This window comes from Panulirus ornatus, chromosome 59 (genome assembly GCF_036320965.1).
Source record: "Panulirus ornatus isolate Po-2019 chromosome 59, ASM3632096v1, whole genome shotgun sequence".
Classification (NCBI taxonomy): Eukaryota; Metazoa; Arthropoda; class Malacostraca; order Decapoda; family Palinuridae; genus Panulirus; species Panulirus ornatus.
In genome coordinates, this window is record NC_092282.1 from 735,386 (window position 1) to 752,163 (window position 16,778).

The 16,778-nt window shown below is 41.3% G+C and overlaps 2 protein-coding genes and 2 pseudogenes across 6 annotated transcripts in view; 3 read left to right on the top strand and 1 right to left on the bottom strand.

Annotated features, from left to right (window-relative positions):
• LOC139767180 (actin, muscle-like) overlaps positions 1 to 16,778 on the bottom strand; it is a 110,213-nt gene that overhangs the window by 89,157 nt on the left and 4,278 nt on the right. The window lies entirely within an intron of this gene.
• The window catches only part of LOC139767168 (actin-3, muscle-specific-like), a 208,480-nt gene that overhangs the window by 88,169 nt on the left and 103,533 nt on the right, over positions 1 to 16,778 (top strand). The window lies entirely within an intron of this gene.
• On the top strand, positions 220 to 3,917 carry LOC139767343 (actin, muscle-like; annotated as a pseudogene).
• On the top strand, positions 13,463 to 16,377 carry LOC139767169 (actin-2-like; annotated as a pseudogene).

Sequence of the window (16,778 nt, forward strand, 5' to 3'; positions counted from 1 at the left end):
GTAAAGGGGACAAGTTTATGACGTGGATGCAGCTGACAACGTTTTCCCTGATATTTTTACCTTGCGTCTTGAACCTTGTTTTGTAATGATGAGAAGAGACTTTGTTGACCTTGGGTTCTATTTTGAACAAGTAGAATGACACATTAACTTCAGACCTAAAACAGCTGTAAAGGAAAAATGTCAACAGGTAGAGCCATACTTAACCTGGCGGAAGTATAAGGTTGGTATATAAGAGAGTTCCTGCACACCTCTGCCTCTAGTGTACTGCAGGCTCAGGATACGTCTAGTCTTGCGTACGTACCGTTCTGTGTTCACTACACATTGCGTTTAGTAGCAGGGAACAAGACAATAACTGGTCCACAACGAAACCTTCCTTACTGAGAAAAATACAAGTTTGTGACGGCACGTGATGAATTGTATGAAGTTAGAGGAAACTTTAATATGGAACTATTGAACCGTATCCATCTACAGTCTTACAATTTCACAGCTACAGATGAGCATCGGATGGATCACTTGATACATTTATCATTATAAGTAGTAACAGTATATGATCACTCTTGTAATGAACGACAGATTTTCAGAAACTATTCATATCTTAATCAGTATTTTCCTCCTGAGAGTGTAGGTATCTTTTACCAGCGAGGATCCTCACACACATTACTCGTAATATTTGCTTTTAGGTCAACACAAGTTATGTCCCAGCCTTACAGGTCCAGCCATTCGCTAACGTTACTGAGATTCATTTCGACAGTGGCTCAAAATACAGCGTTATTCTAATACAACCTCTGAGTCATCCTTGGCACCAGAATACTACTGTTTTTCTGTCCATGAATCAGCCAGACATAACACATGCCGGTCGCCACACAAGAGGCAGTCATTATATCATTGATTTAGAAATAGAAAAAAAAATCACACTTCCAGATTATATCAAATAGAAGTCTTCTACGATAAAGCAGTTGAAAAGGAGAGACTGTTTAGTTCATTACTTAGTAAGATCTGTGATATTTGCAAAATCAGATTATTTAAAACGGCTAAGAAACACATGACTCTTCATGTTGATTACAGTGTTATCGACCGTCGAGTTAGGAACAGACAATAACGGCTGAAGAAACCAAGAATAACAATCAGAAACACACAACATAATGTGTCATGATCTGATGAGGTTATCTGCTAAATGACAGTTTTGGTATCCTAAATTCTCAACGTAGACAACAGTAGACAACAGTAAAGCAGAAGACTTGTCTACATCCACTACTCCCTCCCGCATATCAACCGGCAAAAAACATCCAAAAAGGAACATCATGTGTGGCAGGATGATACTGTCGTGGAAATTCTCTTAGAAAGAATAAATGAAAAACATTCTCGTTCAATTTAGGCTACCGGATACCCTGTTCAATGACTGGACGTGCTAAATTTCCAATGAAAAAAAAAAAAAGCTGAATAAGTGATCATGGTGTATTCGTAAACACAATGATTTCATGATAATTAGTCATTAAAATATTTGTGAGACCGAGTTTTAAAAGCATTGATAGGCTTGACCTTTACCTCTATAGTGACAACGGATGACGTATGATGATGGCTCTGGCCATCACTTCTAAACCTCAAGACAAGAAGGTAGCGCTTATCTAACGGCTGTTCTGTACAACCTGCGGGCACGGAGGGTGCAGGATGTTCTGAGAACACATCAACAGTCCTAAGTCAGGACGGTCAATGACGCAGAAAAGGAAAATATTCAATAATAGCCAAAAGGCATAAAGAAAAAGGTGGCTGGACTGAAAGCCAGATTCTTGATTCGACCAGAACGTTAGGCCACATTTCGACAAGGATGTTCAAGAATTGGGATGCATCTCATCGATCGTGGGAGTATTAACTGTGTGCAATACATTTACTCACATAATTAAGTAAACAGAAATCATTCCGCTCTTTTTAGCGAACTCAAGAAAAATGTCAGCTCTAAGACAGGATGTGCATAATTGTTAGGCCAAGAATGGCGTTGTGAAAAGTTGGAAAGTTAGAAGAATTACTTTCGAGTTATTCTTTTCCAACTGTACAAAGATTGTAGCTCCAGAGTTGTAAGTGAAGATGAGAGGTGTTTGTAGTGTGCTGGGTAGAGATCTGGTGAGTATGTTAATGGTGACACACTGTATCTAACAATACGGCTTTCCATATATGAGTCTGTGTACTTCGTTGCTACTAAGCAAGTGATTAAACAGAAAGGTACTTGGAAGACCATAGAATTTGAATTCACCGACATTTGAGGGAAAATATAGTATATGGAATGAGACATCGAAAATAGTATGATACCAGATTTAGTGAAGAACTTTTGATGCATCTGCAGAAACAAGAAAACACTTTCTAAAGTTACTGAACTCAATTAGAATTAGAAATAAAAGGACTCCAGAGGCACAGCTAAATGAGAACTATTTGACAGTTTACCAAAATCAGCTTTTTTCCGTTTTCAGATTAATATGTTGATGATGATAATTATATATATCATACCTTAGGCTACGGATATCAAAATACTTTTTCTTACTAATCAACCTCATCTACTTATCTCTTTCTCCAGTTCCAACACCACTCCACCATGTGTGACGACGACGTGAGTCCCCTGGTTGTGGACAATGGCTCCGGCATGGTCAAGGCCGGCTTCGCCGGTGATGACGCTCCCCGCGCCGTATTCCCCTCCATCGTCGGCCGTCCTCGTCACCAGGGTGTCATGGTCGGTATGGGTCAGAAGGACGCCTACGTCGGTGATGAGGCCCAGAGCAAGCGAGGTATCCTGACTCTCAAGTACCCCATCGAGCACGGCATCATCACCAACTGGGACGACATGGAGAAGATCTGGCATCACTCCTTCTACAACGAACTCAGAGTTGCCCCTGAGGAGTCCCCAGTCCTCCTCACTGAGGCTCCCCTCAACCCTAAGGCCAACCGTGAGAAGATGACCCAGATCATGTTTGAGACCTTCAACACCCCAGCCATGTACGTGGCCATCCAGGCCGTGCTGTCCCTCTACGCCTCCGGTCGTACCACAGGTATCGTGCTCGATACCGGTGATGGTGTCACCCACACCGTCCCCATCTACGAAGGTTATTGTCTTCCTCACGCCATCCTTCGTCTTGACCTGGCTGGCCGTGACCTGACTGCTTACCTTACCAAGATCATGACTGAGCGTGGCTACTCCTTCACCACCACCGCTGAACGAGAAATCGTTCGTGACATCAAGGAAAAGCTCTGTTATGTTGCCCTCGACTTCGAAAATGAAATGAGTGTGGCTGCCGCGTCCTCATCCCTTGAGAAGTCCTACGAACTTCCCGACGGTCAGGTCATCACCATCGGCAACGAACGTTTCCGTTGCCCCGAGTCCCTCTTCCAGCCTTCCTTCCTGGGTATGGAATCTGTTGGTATCCATGAGACCGTCTACAACTCCATCATGAGGTGCGACATTGATATCAGGAAGGACCTGTTCGCCAACAACGTTTTGTCTGGTGGTACCACCATGTACCCTGGTATTGCTGACCGCATGCAGAAGGAAATCACAGCTCTAGCTCCCTCCACCATCAAGATCAAGATCATTGCTCCTCCCGAGCGTAAGTACTCCGTCTGGATCGGTGGCTCCATCCTGGCCTCTCTGTCCACCTTCCAGTCCATGTGGATCACCAAGGAGGAGTACGACGAGTCCTGGCCCCGGCATCGTCCATCGCAAGTGCTTCTAAGTTTGTTTTATGACGTGAAGCTTATGGCTGGAATTTTCTACTTATATATTTCATTGACTGAAGTGGATTTAGGATTCTCCTGTGCGAAAGGGAAGAATGCATGTAAGACACAACATGTATTTTTCATTTTATACATTTATCTGATTGAATGTAAAACGACGAAGACAGAGTGGCTTAATCAATAATACAAAAAATAACTCATTCGTTGTTTTAATTCAGTATCCTCTGCCCAGGACGCTACAAGTTTATTCTTTTGTTTAATTTCACTTTTACAGGTTTAAGGTTATTTCATGTCCAGCAATAATAACCCCCTTAACTGTAATAACAAAATAGATATCAAGAGTGTATCCAGGACGGCAGAAACCACATCTCCTTTTTATTTCAACATTAGTAACAAAATAAATATCACACTGAACTCACGGGACAGATCATATTGGGTTCATAATATTTTGATGATATGTTGCCTTTCACCAGAGATCATCTAATATTAATGAGCATTCTAGTTTTTCTTACTGCTTCTTTTGGGTACTTTAAACTCCGACGGGAAATAATATCAGCTTAAGTACTTTATAAAAGTTAAGCACAATAAACAGGTAAAATCACATTACAATATTCAGGGAATCTATCCCATCTTCATTTAAAGTGGTGTCAGATTTTGACCCTTTGTGATGGATGGAGAAGTCCAAAACAAAGCGGTTGGATGATGAGTGAAGCAAAGGGTGGCTTATTTATGGGGCGGACGGAAACGTAGCCAGCTGGGTAAGAGGATCTTTCTCAACTATTGTATCTACACTTGATTGAGAGCTGCTTGCTGGCTTGAAAGGCTGATTGAAAGTAGAACATGATTACATACCGAAAGCACAAATAAAAATTCTTGTCTCGAAGAGAGCTTTCAGGATCATTAACTTTCTATTATAATGACTCATAATTGTGGCAATGTTTGTCAGGTATCTATAATAATGACTCATAATTGTGGTATTGTTTGTCAGGTATCTATAATAATGACTCATAATTGTGGTATTGTTTGTAAGGTATCTATAATAATGACTCATAAACGTGATATTGTTCGTCAGGTATAATAATGACTCATAATTATGGTATTGTTTGTCAGGTACCTGTAATAATGACTGATGAATGTGGTATTGTCGTCAGGCGTCTATAATTAGGTTTCCATTTCTGCTGGAGTATGTGCCGCTTCAAAGCACAGGTGAATTGTTAGTCTTCTGGGTGAGGAGATGTTGGAGACCCCTACGTCATCCATTTCAATTGTAAGGCCTGATCTTGATGTAGGCTTTTGTCCGTGATTGGAACCTCCAAAAAAAAAGATAAAAAGCGGATTAAGGTTTGTAATGTTGATGCTGATAACATCATTGTATCCTCAGGCTTGACGACACATGTGTAGTTCTCGGTAATGATGTCATTCATGAAGAAGGCTTCCCTTGGTCACCTCAGTATATCAAGTATAACGCCATAATGGGTGTTGGAGCAAGAATTACTGAAGACTGGCATTAAGTAATCTCAGTTTTTACATTGTTGTCGTTCTGGTTGTTGTTGTTGTTGTTGTTGTTGTTGTCGTATCATTTGATAACAAGTATATATTGCATTTATCAAAGTTACTGTGGAGGTATTCCAGCTGGAACAGTTTCATAGGCTCTTCTAAGGAAGGATCTAATAATTCTCACCATGCAGCATTCACTAGTGGCACTCAGGCCCTGACTAGCATCAGCAGGCTTTAATTAGAAAAGAGGTGTCACCTTCACCAGCGATACGAACATAAAGGAAGGAGATTCTGTTACAGATCCTTATGTCGACAAAAATATCCTGCAAATAGCTGCAGCAGATCATGTGAGACGCAGGTGACTGTCTTCAAGAATTTGGCTGTCAGTGTGACATACATAGAAGTCCTCAAAGAAAATCTATAAGGAAGATCCCGTTGTCACTCCTTCCATCTGGCAGGATAGAAGGTTGTCTGCCCCTCGAGGTGGAGCTTCAGTAGTACGGTGTTTAGGAATGGATCTGAGTGGTGTTGGATGTGAAGTTACAAGGTGATTCTATGTATACTTGGGGACGATGCTGAGTGAAGCTTTTACAGGAATACCAAGGTAAGAGCTCTGGACATCGAGGAAAGCCAACATCTCTGTAGGTTGCTTACTCTCACATATTTCAACAATTTCCTACGCGGACTTCAAGCGTTAAGCTGAGGGTTGCATACAGCATCAATGACCCGCTGAGCCTGCTGTCCAATGGTACAGTATGTTGGTATGGAAAACACACACACACACACACACACACACACACACACACACAAACATACATCTCTCTCTCTCTCTCTCTCTCTCTCTCTCTCTCTCTCTCTCTCTCTCTCTCTCTCTCTCTCTCTCTCTCTCTAATATATATATATATATATATATATATATATATATATATATATATATATATATATATATATATATATATATATACTAGCGTGTAGTCACTATAGAGGGAAAAGGAAAATACAAAGTTTTTGTCGTCTATGATAAAAACGTTATGTATACCCAGCCCGTGGAACACCAGGTCTGGTTGGCCACCTGTATCCCTGTTCGTGTGACAGCGTTATGTGATAAGCGTTCACAGCAACAGTGGCAGTGTGTTTCGTATTGTGTTTACATTCGTTGTAAGTCAAAAAAATCCATTTCTGAACAACATGGACTGCAGAAATGACTGGCAATGAAATGAATGTTAGATGATTCCTGGTCCATTTATAGGAGTGACCACGGGTCCCTCCCTACACATCTGTTCTACTGACCTTTTATACAACAGTGATCGCTCACAGTGCAAGAGTTTAGAATACCCATAATATAACACTTCCCATATACAGAAGTCAGTAAGGGCGTGACACAACAGCCATCAGGGACTGAGTGTAACCGGCTAGAGAGAGCAAGAAAATTGGCACACTCACCCCTCCCTCACAGCCGTCCGTTTTATTTTAAAAGTACTATTAACTTCGACAGGAGCGAAAAAAAAATTGTTAACTCTGTTAAGGTGCTGTGCAGCCAGATGTAGTGCTTCACTGCAATAAATTGCGTTACATACCCAACTGTCATTAGATACAGAGCCAGAACTACATTGCAAACACATGGAGATTTATCAGAACAAGACTGAAGAAATTCGTCATGTCAGACTGGCACCAGGGCTTGCCGCTCCTCGTAATACACAGCTTCTTTGAGAACACATTCAGAAGACAGACACCACAAGTGTTTGTGTGTGTGTGTGTGTGTGTGTGTGTGTGTGTGTGTGTGTGTGTGTGTGTGTGTGTGTGTGTGTGTGTGTCTGGGGTATTTGAGTACACGTGTACTTCAGTGTATGTACGTGCAAGTGTATATCTATACTTTCATTTTAGGGTTTAATTACTTTTTTGTGATTGATCATCTGTTCATGCGGTAAGAAAGAGTCTGCACCCGTGGTCCTCCTCTTCTGAACTCTCTCTACTGTCACACAACGTTTCAAACTTCAGTGCGATGTCCACAATCACAATTTCATTATTCAATTCTTTCCATTCATCCAGTATTCTCAAACAACAGAAGCACTTCTTTACTCTATCAAGTTTCTTGATTAATTATCTTTATGTCCTCTGGTTGTTCGACTTTTGCATCTTTCCAAGATTGGTTGACATCACTTAAGTCTTCTAAAGTAGTTGTGATTAAGTCACCTCATATTTTTCTCTCTTCCATGATAAACAAATTTATGGCCTCTAACCTCTCCATGCGAATCAGCTCACTTAATTCTGGTAACATCTTTGTTGCCCTCCTTTGGACTTTCTTTGCTCTTCTTTAAGTGCGACCACCAAATCTGAGACATGTGTTCTAGTTTTGGCCTGATGTAGGTTGGGAACAGTATGATGAAAGCTGTATGTGTCAGCACACACAATGTCTCCTTCACTCTTTTCTCTTTATCATTACCATCTTTGTTGTCTTCCCCATAAACTATACCTTCTCTGTTAACTCTTTTGTGTTTCTTCTGGTGTCGTGATCGAACTTGAAAAGAACATCCTAGCATTTTCCATGCTTGTAATGTAAACTGCTTGCTGAATAATTCCTTATACAAGAACTTGAATTATATTCTACTACTTGCCAGCAGACACTTGGTATAGACTATTCTCCAAGATGGAACTCTGGCGACAGGTTAGGCACAACATAGCTCTTCCACTGAACTGTCCCCATCATTTTATCATCCCATACGCTCAACAACTTTTCCTTTACTGATAATTTGTACCCGATTAAATTGTGAAACATTTTCAAGATATTATTAATCCTACCTGCATGCCTTATTTTTCACTCTCTCTCCTCATTCGTCCTCATTTGTACGTAGCAACTATATTTCGGTAATATGTTTTATCCATAATCCAGTGTCTCTGGGAAAGTCTGTACCTTCATAACCAGTCTCTCTTAGTTTTCGCTTCTTCACATATCAACCATGTTTATATTAATCTTGTGGAAGAGAAAGTGTGCATCAGGTATTTGCTTTGAAGAATATGTATGAGGAATACTTAAGGAAAGAAAAGAGTTTGTATGTGGCATTTATGGATGTCGTAAAACCGTAGGGTAGGGATGACAGAGATGGTCTGTGGAAGGTGTTGCGAATATATGGTGAGGGAGAACTACTAGAAGCAGCGAGGAGTTTCTTTCAAGAGAGCAAGGCGTATGCGCAAGAAGACAGAAAGAAGGGTGAGCGGTTCCATGTGAAAGTGGCACTACGGCAGTGGTGTGTGCTGTCACCATGACTGTGTAATTTATTTACGGATAAGGTGGTGAGAAAGGTGAATGCGAGGGTCCTCTAAAGAAGGAAGGGTTTTCAATCTACTGAAGGTTGGAGGGACTGGGAGGCGAGTAACTTGCTATTTGCTGATAACAGATGTGGTGGCAGACTCGAATGAGAAACTGCGTAAGCTGAAGTGTGAGTTTGGGAGAGTGTTTTAAAGGAAAAAAAAAAGAAACTGAGTTATTGTGAATAAAAGTAAGATTATGAAGGTTAAGAGGTAAAAAAGGTTGGTGGGCATGTCAACTTACGTGGGGACAAGCTAGGGGAATGTAGACTGACTCAGATACCAGGGAGTGTACATGACAGCGGATGGAACCATGGAAACTAAAGTTAGCCAAGGATGAGCGAGGGAGTCTCAGGTCCTCGGTGCATTCAGGGTTGCTTGGAAAGGAAGGTTGCTGTCTATGAGGACACAGATGCGTATGCTTGATGGTAATGTCATATATATATATATATATATATATATATATATATATATATATATACATTGGATCCATGTTGAAAAGGATCACAATTTTGCGCGTGATCAAGATAATCCTATGAGTCCACGGGGAAAATGAAACACGAAAAGTTCCCAAGTGCACTTTCGTGTAATAATCACATCATCAGGGGAGACACAAGAGAGAAATATAACAGTCAGTTGATATACATCGAAGAGACGAAGCTAGGACGCCATTTGGTAAACATGTGATTCAATCACATGTTTACCACATGTTTATCACATACATTCTTCAAAGCAAACACCTGATCCACACATCCTCTACCACTTCTGAAACCACACTGCTCTTCCCCAATCTGATGCTCTGTACATGCCTTCACCCTCTCAATCAATACCCTCCCATATAATTTACCAGGAATACTCAACCAACTTATACCTCTGTAATTTGAGCACTCACTCTTATCCCCTTTGCCTTTGTACAATGGCACTATGCACGCATTCCGCCAATCCTCAGGCACCTCACCATGAATCATACATACATTAAATAACCTTACCAACCAGTCAACAATACAGTCACCCCCTTTTTTAATAGATTCCACTGCAATACCATCCAAACCTGCTGCCTTGCCGGCTTTCATCTTCCGCAAAGCTTTTACTACCTCTTCTCTGTTTACCAAATCATTTTCCCTAACCCTCTCACTTTGCACACCACCTCGACCAAAGCACCCTATATCTGCCACTCTATCATCAAACACATTCAACAAACCTTCAAAATACTCACTCCATCTCCTTCTCACATCACCACTACTTGTGTGTCTATGTCTTGTTTGTCTGTCTGTCTGTGTGTTGGCGGACTTCATCTGTATGTGTAAGACTGCGAGCAGGAAGTCATGTATGACTGTCAGCGGAGAGTAAAAAGTAGAACGCTGTACCTTACCCTTCTCCCGCAAGGAGTGCAGCCTCGTTGGTGCAGGAGCCCCAAGAAAGGTGTCCTAATGTATATATATATAAATATATATATATATATATATATATATATATATATATATATATATATATATATATATATATATATATTATACTTATATATATATATGTATGGTTGCGAGGCGTGGACTATGGATAGAGTTGTGCGCAGGAGGATGGATGTGCTGGAAATGAGATGTTTGAGGACAATGTGTGGTGTGAGGTGGTTTGATCGAGTAAGTAACGTAAGGGTAAGAGAGATGTGTGGAAATAAAAAGAGCGTGGTTGAGAGAGCAGAAGAGGGTGTTTTGAAATGGTTTGGTCACATGGAGAGAATGAGTGAGGAAAGATTGACCAAGAGGATATATGTGTCGGAGGTGGAGGGAACGAGGAGAAGAGGGAGACCAAATTGGAGGTGGAAAGATGGAGTGAAAAAGATTTTGTGTGATCGGGGCCTGAACATGCAGGAGGGTGAAAGGAGGGCAAGGAATAGAGTGAATTGGAGCGATGTGGTATACCGGGGTTGACGTGCTGTCAGTGGATTGAATCAAGGCATGTGAAGCGTCTGGGGTAAACCATGGAAAGCTGTGTAGGTATGTATATTTGCGTGTGTGGACGTATGTATATACATGTGTATGGGGGTGGGTTAGGCCATTTCTTTTCGTCTGTTTCCTTGCGCTACCTCGCAAACGCGGGAGACAGCGACAAAGCAAAAAAAAAAAAAATATATATATATATTAAGTATATATATATATATATACAAAGCAAAATAAAAAAAATATATATATATTATACTGTCTCCCGCTTTTGCGAGGTAGAGCAAGGAAACAGACGAAAGAATGGCCCAACCCACCCACATACACATGTATATACATACACGTCCACACACGCACATATACATACCTATACATTTCAACGTATACATATATATACATACACAGACATATACATATATACACATGTACACAATTCATACTTGCTGCCTTTATTCACTCCCATCGCCACCCCGCCACACATGAAATGACAACCCCCTTCCCCCCGCATGCGCGCGAGATAGCGCTAGAAAAAGACAACAAAGGCCACATTCGTTCACACTCAGTCTCTAGCTGTCATGTATAAGGCACCGAAACCACACCTCCCTTTCCACATCCAGGCCCCACACAACTTTCCATGGTTTACCCCAGACGCTTCACATGCCTTGGTTCAATCCATTGACAGCACGTCGATCCCGGTACACCACATCGTTCCAGTTCACTCTATTCCTTGCACACCTTTCACCCTCCTGCATGTTCAGGCCCCGATCGCTCAAAATCTTTTTCACTCCATCCTTCCACCTCCAATTTGGTCTCCCACTTCTCCTCGTTCGATCCACCTCTGACGCATATATCCTCTTTGTCAATCTTTCCTCGCTCATTCTCTCCATGTGACCAAACCATTTCAAAAGACGCTCTTCTGCTCTCTCAACCACGCTCTTTTTATTACTTTCTCGATCAAACCACCTCACACCACATATTGTCTTCAAACACCTCATTTCTAACACATCCACCCTTCTCCGAACAACTTTATCTATAGCGCACGCCTCGCAACCATATAACATTGTTGGAACCACTATTCCTTCAAACACAACCATTTTTGCTTTCCGAGATAATGTTCTCGCCTTCCACACATTTTTCAACGCTCCCAGAACTTTTGCCCCCTCCCCCACCCTGTGACTCACTTCCGCTTCAATGGTTCCATCCGCCGCCAAATCCACTCCCAGACATCTAAAACACTTCACTAACTTCAGTTTTTGTACCTAATAACCTTGCTCTTATTCACATTTACTCACAGCTTTCTTCTTTCACACATTTTACCAAACTTAGTCACCAGCTTCTGCAGTTTCTCACCCGAATCAGCCACCAGCGCTTTGTCATCAGCGAACAACAACTGACTCACTTCCCAAGCCCTCTCATCCACAACAGACTGCATACTTGCACCTCTCTCCAAAACTCTGTCATTCACCTCCCTAACAACCCCATCCATAAACAAATGAAACAACCATGGAGACATCACACACCCCTGCCGCAAACCGACATTCACTGAGAACCAATCACTTTCCTCTCTTCCTACTCGTACACGTGCCTTACATCCTCGATAAAAACTTTTCACTTCTTCTAACAACTTGCCTCCCATACCATATATTCTTAATACCTTCCACAGAGCATCTCTATCAACTCTATCAAATTCCTTCTCCAGATTCATAAATGCTACATACAAATCCATTTGCTTTTCTAAGTTTTTCTCACATACATTATTCAAAGCAAACACCTGATCCACACATCCTCTACCACTTCTGAAACCACACTGCTCTTCCCCAATCTGATGCTCTGTACATGCCTTCACCCTCTCAATCAATACCCTCCCATATATTTTCCCAGGAATACTCAACAAACTTATACCTCTGTAATTTGAGCACTCACCTTTGTCCCCTTTGCCTTTGTGCAATTGCATTATGCATGCATTCCGCCAATCCTCAGGAACCTCACCATGAGTAATACATACATTAAATATCCTTACCAACCAGTCAACAACACAGTCACCCCCTTTTCTAATGGATTCCACTGCAATACCATCCAAACCCGCTGCCTTACCAGCTTTCATCTTCCGCAAAGCTTTTACAATCTCTTCTCTGTTTACCAAATCATTCTCCCTAACCCTTTCACTTCGCACACCACGTCGACTAAAACACCCTATATCTGCCACTCTATCATCTAACACATTAAACAAACCTTCAAAATTCTCGCTCCATCTCCTTCTCACATCACCACTACTTGATATCAACTCCCCCATTAGCCCCCTTCACCGATGTTCCCATTTGTTCTCTTGTCTTACGCACTTTATTTACCTTCTTCCAAAACATCTTTTTATTCTCCCTAAAATTTAATGATACTCTCTCACCCCAACCCTCACTTGCCCTCTTTTTTACCTCTTGCACCTCTCTCTCTCTCTCTCTCTCTCTCTCTCTATATATATATATATATATATATATATATATATATATATATATATATATATATATATATATATATATATATATTACACGACCGTAAAAATCGATCATGAAATACGTTTAAACAGCGACTTCTGTACTATCCAAGTACAGTACTTGTGCCGAACTTGACCAGACCAGAAATAGCCCCGAGTAATTTTGATCTCTTATGGTAAAGTCTTGTGGGTGTGGTAAACACCTCTGAGTTGCCACCAAATCCTTGACGTTATTGTTTTAGATTATAACATAACGCAATTGTCTCATCTTGGTAGAATAATCGAATTATCATCGTGCTAAAACTATACCTATTTTCAAAATAAACATTGTCAATGACAAGTGGTCAGACGTTATTGAGAATCCATGATATTCTTACCTTTGGGCAATAACTGCCCACGTACCAAGATAGGGGAGGCACTGTTACCACCCACCCAAAACAACTGTAACTAAAAACTGACACTTAGTAAGCGGGAGTATCCCATGGTATATAAGTGCATTCATAGACAGACACACCTTAGTGTACTTCAGGCTCAGGATACGTCTGCACTCTGTTCGTGACTCTCTGGTGACAAATCTGGTGTTTGTTTATATATACACTTGATATATACACTTTATAGAAATCGACTTGTTAGAGTAACGTGAACATTTCCTTTGCTCAAAATACAGCTTAACACAATATTTTCTTCGACCGGGATAAAAAATTTCCAATGTAAAATGCGACAGAAATATTCAGGTGGACTCTTGTACACATCACTATAAAGATTAATCAAAAAGCCATAATTCCGATTCTATTACGAACATTGCACATCATTCATCTCATACATCAGCAACAAAGGACTTTCATTATAACACAAATCACTGACTAAATAGTACAACAATTTCCAAAATATTGTGTTCCCTATGAAGCTGAGTCAAGACACTTCCCACCCGTAACTACGGACAGAGTCGGGGAGCTTGGCACAAGTGCAAGTCTAATCCATCCTACACATAGTAGGGCGTCATACATCGACGTCTCCCTCCCCAGTGTGTGAGGGGAAGTAGGAGGAACCTCACAGGTCTCTATATTTAGTCCTAATAGAGACAGAGGGAGTGACTCATCCAGGAATGCTGGCCAGGCATAACGGTCCACGTTAATGTGCGTTTAGCTTAATTCACTGGGAAACACCTTCACTTTACCAACCAAACAATATTTTTCATCGGTTTTACCTGAAAATAACACCTACATACGCTTTGCCTACAAATGATATTTACATACACTTTCAAAACAATTAGATTCTCGTTATTTCGTTCACTATGACGAATCATCATTGAATACAATCAAGTGTTTGAGAGGAACCAGACTTCGTGCTAACTAAAGACTGACTTCTAGACTTTGTTCGGTATCGAGAGCTCATCAGGCATACATGCTGCACCTCACTATCTCGTCACACATATGAACAAACAATGACTTTTTTATATTTCTTTTACAATAACTTTTTTTATCCATAATTTCTTCCACCAGAAAGACGTAAAACAAAAACAAAACAAAAATATTCACGAATACATTTATTTATGATTGTAGAAAACATACGTGAATATATATATATATATATATATATATATATATATATATATATATATATATATATATATATATATATATATATATATATATATTTATATATATATATATCATACTATTCGCCATTTCCTGCGTTAGCAAGGTAGCGTTAAGAACAGAGGACTGGCCCTTTGAAGGAATATCCTTACCTGGCCCCCTTCTCTGTTCCTTCTTTTGGAAAAAAAAAAAAAAAAAAAAAAAAAACGTGTGTTGCATAAAACCTCAAAAGAAATATCCTTGTGACATGTAATCCCAACAGGATGATCTTTTAAAAATCAAACCCACGAATTACTGTCATTTTCTAGAAATAAGTGATACAATGGTATTTCTTTCTTTTTTCAAAAAAATAGAGATAAAACTGAGAGATATCAAAATGTAGGATTAATGCTCTAAGTTGCTTAAGGTTCCTATATTCTAAATGGAATTACTGAATTACAAAAAGGTAACCACCAGCTATGTAAATAAGATTATCTTAGTTCAGCAGAATACTTGCTAAGACCTTTATCTCTACCTGAGGATGTACATAACACCTATCCGGTGCCGCAGTGACAGATGATGATCTTATCTATTATAATCCTTCCAGGTCTGACACCCATCCAACATGTGTGATGACGACGTGAGTCCCCTGGTTGTGGACAATGGCTCCGGCATGGTCAAGGCCGGCTTCGCCGGTGATGACGCTCCCCGCGCCGTATTCCCCTCCATCGTCGGCCGTCCTCGTCACCAGGGTGTCATGGTCGGTATGGGTCAGAAGGACGCCTACGTCGGTGATGAGGCCCAGAGCAAGCGAGGTATCCTGACTCTCAAGTACCCCATCGAGCACGGCATCATCACCAACTGGGACGACATGGAGAAGATCTGGCATCACTCCTTCTACAACGAACTCCGCATTGCCCCTGAGGAGTCCCCTGTCCTCCTCACTGAGGCTCCCCTCAACCCTAAGGCCAACCGTGAGAAGATGACCCAGATCATGTTTGAGACCTTCAACACCCCAGCCATGTACGTGGCCATCCAGGCCGTGCTGTCCCTCTACGCCTCCGGTCGTACCACAGGTATCGTGCTCGATACCGGTGATGGTGTCACCCACACCGTCCCCATCTACGAAGGTTATTGTCTTCCTCACGCCATCCTTCGTCTTGACCTGGCTGGCCGTGACCTGACTGCTTACCTTACCAAGATCATGACTGAGCGTGGCTACTCCTTCACCACCACCGCTGAACGAGAAATCGTTCGTGACATCAAGGAAAAGCTCTGTTATGTCGCCCTCGACTTCGAAAATGAAATGAGTGTGGCTGCCGCGTCCTCATCCCTTGAGAAGTCCTACGAACTTCCCGACGGTCAGGTCATCACCATCGGCAACGAACGTTTCCGTTGCCCCGAGTCCCTCTTCCAGCCTTCCTTCCTGGGTATGGAATCTGTTGGTATCCATGAGACCGTTTTCAACTCCATCATGAGGTGCGACATTGATATCAGGAAGGACCTGTTCGCCAACAACGTTTTGTCTGGTGGTACCACCTATGTACCCTGGTATTGCTGACCGCATGCAGAAGGAAATCACAGCTCTGGCTCCCTCCACCATCAAGATCAAGATCATTGCTCCTCCCGAGCGTAAGTACTCCGTCTGGATCGGTGGCTCCATCCTGGCCTCTCTGTCCACCTTCCAGTCCATGTGGATCACCAAGGAGGAGTACGACGAGTCCGGCCCCGGCATCGTCCACCGCAAGTGCTTCTAGAGAGAATGCACATTTTCTATTGTTAGATATAATGGTATATGAACTGTAAAAGATTTATACGACTCTAACTTTTAAAGAGAATACAATAATTACTTTTATTATGTCTTTTCATTTAATGAAGCCTTATCACTATTTATTCTGACTGGATTTGCTTATCGATAATGACTACATACATTTATCAAGTGCTCAGCTACATCACTTTAGGGTTCCGTACAGACTACATGATTCATCGGAGATTATCCGTCTTTGTTGTCGTAAGATGTTTCAACTTCCAGAAGTTTTCCTAAGATCAGTTACAGAAGACTTGAATATTAACGACGAATGTCCTAGTAACGCTTTTTAAAGGATGTCACAACAGTACAGACTCAGAAACAGAATTCCCAGTTTAACTTCAGCTCAAAAAATTTTCAAATTACAGATCGTGGACCAGGAAAGACAGTCATTATTACCGATACTCATGACGTGTATGTATGTATGTGGTACGCTTACAAAAATATTT